The following is a 5,924-nucleotide window of genomic DNA, read 5'->3' as shown; positions in this document are numbered from 1 at the left end:
GATTTTTATCTTGATTTTTACACTTCTTATTTCAAATTAATGGGTTTTATTTAAGAAAATCGGACGCCATAAATAAAGTCACATTTTAGGTATACGTTTTGTTTTTCTTATACTTTAGAAGAGCAAGACTTTCGACATGTCTGCTTGGAATCTTTTTAAAGAAGCTTAAGGGCACTTCAGTCATTTCCCAGTAGCTCTATACGTGTCCTTTTGTGCTCTCTGCAGATATACGTGTACATTTGCTTTTCTTCTCTTTCAATATATCCCTCAGCAAAGCAGACACAAGAAAAAGTACCAGAGAAACAATCCATCACAAAACCAATTCGAAATCAGGTAAAAATTTCTTTCTGAAGTTCAGATTTGAGTTTGATTCAAAGTAATTTTGCTGGATTATTGCTCTGTATCAGTTTTACTCCTTAGTTTCTAGCTTTTAATCCATCCCCTTTGGTTTTGGCATTTGTTGGCCTGTGAGTTATGTTTGTACCTGTGATTTGTGCTAAATTTTACTACTTTCTCTATCAAATATCTTGAACTAAATCTCTTACTCTTTAATATCAATTAACCCATAGAAGAATCGGAAATTTTCGAGCTAGGGTTTTGATGGATGAAATTGGAAAATTTTATTATTTTCTATCTGTTTCTTCTTCTTTTTTGTTTCAAATTCATGAAAACAGAGTGAATTAATTACAGATTTTCGAGTTAGGATTTCGATGGATGAAATTGGGAATTTTTTTGTTTTTTGGAGATAATTGAAATCAAGAAAACAAATTCAGTTTCTTTACTTGCTTGAATTTATGTTTTTATACCAAATACCAGTTGCCTAATTTATGTGGTCCATGTAAAGCATATAGGAGAGTAGTGAAGGCCAAGAGTGCACTAAATACCCTGCCTCATATTCATTTCCAGTTGCCTTTTCTAAGAGCTCTTTATGTTGTAAAAGGAGAAAGAAATCCATATGTTGTAATATCTATCTGCTAATGCTTTTTCTTTATAACTGTACTAATAGAACAAGTAGTAGTTTCGGTATAAAAATTAGGTGAAATTTTGAATAGCTCCCTACTAATTCTATTGATTTAGTTGTCGAATGATTTAAATACTTACTGTCATAATTGGATTCGATATTAGATAGGTAACTTACACTTTTAGTCTAAGAAAAACTTTTAAAAGAGGAACAAACCTGTAGCTAGAACACACAACCTTGAGAGCAAGAACACACAATTCTCAGAGGGCCTATGGAGATCGGAGAAACAAAGTATAAAGAAATTGTGTGTTTTTGCAGTGTTTTAATTTAACTTTTGTATCGTATACGTGTCTTTCATTATGCAACTGAATAGTCCACCACGTAGCATATCACTCTACCTCTTGAGCAACACTTAGTTTTGAGTATTTAAAACAAGTACACTTATACCAAATCCAGGCCACTCTGGTAGAAATAATGGATGCAATGTACTCTGACTATCCTTTTTTATGAAGCTATTTAATCTTAGAACACGTAAAGATTTAAGAGCATAATCTACTGAAGCTTGATGCAAAAACCTCAAAGAAAACTTTATTGTATCTTACACTTTATTATCTCACCTTGACCAATTAAGCTACTACTTCTTAGAGCAGTGAACCTGCAAAAGTTAGAATATTGAACTATCACTGCTATCATGAAAAGTGTGCAAATCTTCATACCAAAGCAAAAGAGGTATGCGGAATGCAAATGTCCAGATATTAACTCAAATGCCCACTAACTTAAAACTCTGTGTTTACTTTCACTTTCCTTACACTTGGTACTATAACAGTAAGCCTAATCATTCTCCCCCTACGCAACGTGGCTTTAACCCTGCAACTGAGTAGACACGTATCATTGGCCACTTTTTGCTATCTGTTCATCGCCTTCTTCTGCCTCTCTATCATCTCTATTTCATCTTCCCATGTTGTGATTTTGCTGATTTTGGTATTTCAAGCAATATATAATGAATTACCCAGTGGGCTATGTTGGTTGCTCTTGGTGCTTTGAATCCAGACCTGTTAGAGCTGACGAGACTATTTCAGTTTGCGAAACCGATTGGGGTTAGAGCTGACGAGACTGTTAGATCAAGGATGGTATCTTTCATTTATGTGTTATTGCTAGATTTTCCTTTGTTAATAGGTGATGCTACAAGTATCTATTAATATTATGAGCTTTCATAACGCACATGCTTCAGCTTTGATTAATTTACGAGATCCAAGTTATCATTCGTCGAATTTCTGACCTAGATCTTGGATTCATTAAGATATTCACATAAACTTTTCTTTTGTTACTTTTATCTTTCTTTAACCAGTAATTGGTAACGCTAATATTAATATGTATCCTGCTAAATGAGTAATAATTTCAAATTTTATTAAACTGGATTTCAGCTATTTCAATTCTATTTATTTTTGCAATTAAAGAAAATCCACAAGCATAAACATGGGATAGAAATAAAAATTCCTCCCTCGAAAAAGTGCTGAAAGGTATTTACTTCTTCCTACATCATTCTTCACTTGTATTATGCTGCTTCTTGGCCTTCACTTGGTTTCCGTCTAAAGTTTCTCCATTTGGTTACAATTCGTCTCTGTTTCTCTCAAAATCTGACTGTAAATATTTTTTGAGGAAAATATGCAATGTTCAATTTGTGTTTAGAGTTTGCGGATGATACCAACTCTTCTATAATATTAAAATATGCATGTTTGTGATATACTATTGTTTCTGGTGTGTGTTGATTGTTTGGAGAGGAAATAGGTTCTTCGAGGATGAACTTGGCAGTAGAATTGTGATCTATTTTCTCCGAGATTACTGATATTGGAATCTTTCTGCTTATCAAGTTTTTCATATTTCTTTGTATATTCCACACATGAGTGTGATTATTTTCTAAAGTAACGATGGAACGTAGAAGAATTTTGTTGCACTCAAGGCGTTTGATGATATGACTGAAACAAGTTATTTTTTTCCCTTTTCTGTTTCTATAGGTATTCTGCAATATACGCATCCATCATCCACTAAGTCAAAAGGTACATTATTTACTTCTACAAAATTAGTAAATTATATATTGTGTGTTATTTGTTATGTATCAGTGTTAAAGAAATTATTCTTTGAAACATATTCTATTTGCTTCAAGTATATCTCTATTGCAGTGTTGTTACTATTTGTTTAACTTTTTATCAACAACAAAAATTAGATGTAATTTATCACCACTTCAAAAATGTACTAAATTATAAATAATTTGACAAAAGTTTACAAGCTTTTAGATCAGAAATCTAGATACAAAAATACTACAGATTGAGTACCTAAATCTTAAAAGAAGAAACAAAGACGACTCTCTAGATACATGTTTTTAGGAGCTTCAAGTATCTTTTATCTCATGTTAACTTTTATTAACTAGAATAGGTTCTTTTGTGTATATTATTAACAAAAAAAGGTTCTCTTTGTGGTATACTTGGTTTTCTCATCATCTCTGTAGATAATGTTAGTGGTTGATGCTTTTGAATGAATTAGTCAACTGTAGAAAGTGAAAAATAAAATAAAGAGAGTGAATTTGAATCAGTGAAGAAGAGAGCAGTCGTGCTTGGAATAGGATGGGCTGGCTGGTACCAGCTTCTTAAAAGAGATATTACTTTCTTCTTTTAGTAGCGTTAAATGTTGGGGAAGGCTTATAATAGGCTGTGATAGTATATGGGATGCTTTATCATTAGATTTGGCAACATAGTCTTGCAGAACTTTACTGACAAAACTTGCTGCAAAGATAGTTGTGAAGGTGTGGAGTAGGTTAACAAGTTTAAAAGTGCCAATCAATTTAGTGATTACTCAAATCAGTTCACTATCATGGTGCTGAAATTTCTTTTTATGTCACATTTTCTATATATTAGAAGAGCTTGATTTTCGACGTGTATGTTTAGTGTCTATTTCAAAAAGCTTGAGAGCACTTTAGTCATTTAGCATCATTTTTGTTGTATCATACATATACGTGGCTTTATTTGCCTACCCATAAGTCTACCTGTAATTGTTATATGACTCCAGGTGTGTATCTCTTTTCTTTAACATCTTAATCTTAATTCCCTTTTCTCTTTCTTTCTACTCAATATCCCAATTTGGAATTTTCTAGGCATGCACAGAGAAAAAGCAGTACAACAACAACTCACCACAATCAAAGCGTAACACTGAGAAAGGGCAAAAACCAGGTGATGATCCCTTTTTGAGTTGAAATTTGATTTTGGTATCAAGTCTTTATGCTCGATTATTGCCTTATTCCAGCTTTTCTTTAAGTTTCTTCTTCACTCTTCCATTAGCTTTTACTTAATTTCTACATTTTCTCATTTGCTCTTTGGTTTTGGGATTTATCATATATGTGAATTCTACGGAGTTTCTTGGTGATGGGATTTTGATGATATGTTTTGGTTTTTGCAGTTTCCTTCTTTGTATTTTTGGGCTTTGTTCTATTTTCTTTATATGGTGATGAGATTTTGTGTGACGACCCAAAAGGGTCATCAACTGTTTCTAATTGAAATCTGTATCTCCGAGGCCCTGAAAACCTCATTTAGAGTCGCCTCAATTTGTGTGTGCAGTCCGGGCACGTAGTCGGAAAGCTTAAATGTGAAATCTTGTGAAAATTGCTAAGTTTTGACCTCGAAATGAATAAATTTGACTTCGGTCAACATTTTAGGTAAACGAACCCAAACCCGTAATTTGACGGTCCCGGAGGGTCCGTAGGAAAATATGGGACTCGGGCGTATGCCCGGAATCGAATTTCGAGGTCCCCAGCCCGAGTTATGAATTTTTAAGTGAAATTATTCTCTAAAATGTTTTAAAAAAATTAAAATGAAATCTGATTAGAAAGTAATGGTATCAGGCCCGTATTTTGGTTCCGGCACCCGGTACGAGTCTTATATATGTTTTGAATCACTCCTGTAAAGTTTGGTTAAAAACGGACGTCGTTTGACGTGATCCGGACTCAAATTGGGAAAATTGATGTTTAAAAGGAAATCTGAGAAATTTCATTGATCTTGAGGCTCAATTCGATGTTCGTGATGTTATATTGGTGATGTGATCACACGAATATGTTCGTAGGGTGTTTTTGAGGTAGTGTGCATGCTTGGTTTAGAGTTTCGAGGACTCGGGTGAGTTTCTAGTAGGTTCCGGGATGCCTTAGGCTTTAGAAGTTCAGATGTTGCAGGTTCAGGAATTTTGACAGGTCTTTGAACCCTCTTGCGCGGTCCGCGAGCAATCGCGTGCGGCCGCGGTCGCCTTGAGCGGTCCGCGGTGGGTGCTGTGCGGCCGCGGTCGGCTTGGTGCGGTCCGCACCGGGAAATGATCCGCAGGTCTTCAGGGAGCCTGCGCGACCGCGGTCCTTCTTGCGCGGTCCGCGGTGGGAACTTCAGAGGGGTATAAATATACGTGAATTTCAGTTATTTTACACTTTTTAAAACCCCAAAACATAAGAGGCGATTTTCCAAACAACATTTCTTCTCCGAAACGATTGGTAAGTGATTTCTAACTTATTTTCTTCACTTCTTAACATCTTTTAACAGATTTCAAATTCAAATCAAAGATTTTCATGGGGAAATTGGGTGATTTGGGTAGAACCTAGGTTTTTCTAATATTAGGGATTTGGACCTCAATTTGAGGACCGATTTCAAAACAAACCATATATTTGAATTTGTGGGGAAATGGGTAATCGAGTTTTGGTCCGAACCTCGGGTTTAGACCACGTAGGCCCGGGGGTGATTTTTGACTTTTGGGTAAAACTTTGAAAAACTCATTTTCATGCATTGGGGTTGATTCATTTAGCATTTATTAATGTGATTAAGTAACTTATGACTAGATTCGAGCGGATTGGTGGTGGAATCAAGAGGTAAAGCTATAATTGAGACTTAAGTGGTGTTCAAGGCATCAAGGTAAGTGTTTGGTTTAACCCTAGCTT

General features: G+C 35.0%; 1 long non-coding RNA gene across 1 annotated transcript; it reads left to right on the top strand.

The window, feature by feature from the left end:
• Positions 1 to 276: 276 nt before the first annotated feature.
• On the top strand, positions 277 to 4,183 carry LOC138880315 (uncharacterized). Its single transcript, XR_011402858.1, has 3 exons — positions 277 to 333; positions 2,977 to 3,018; positions 4,110 to 4,183. It is a non-coding gene; the product is annotated as an uncharacterized lncRNA (long non-coding RNA).
• Positions 4,184 to 5,924: the final 1,741 nt, after the last annotated feature.

The sequence above is a fragment of the Nicotiana sylvestris genome, chromosome 10 (assembly GCF_000393655.2).
Source record: "Nicotiana sylvestris chromosome 10, ASM39365v2, whole genome shotgun sequence".
Lineage (NCBI taxonomy): Eukaryota > Viridiplantae > Streptophyta > Magnoliopsida > Solanales > Solanaceae > Nicotiana > Nicotiana sylvestris.
The sequence above is the reverse complement of the archived record's forward strand: the minus strand, read 5'-3'. Positions and strand labels throughout refer to the sequence as shown.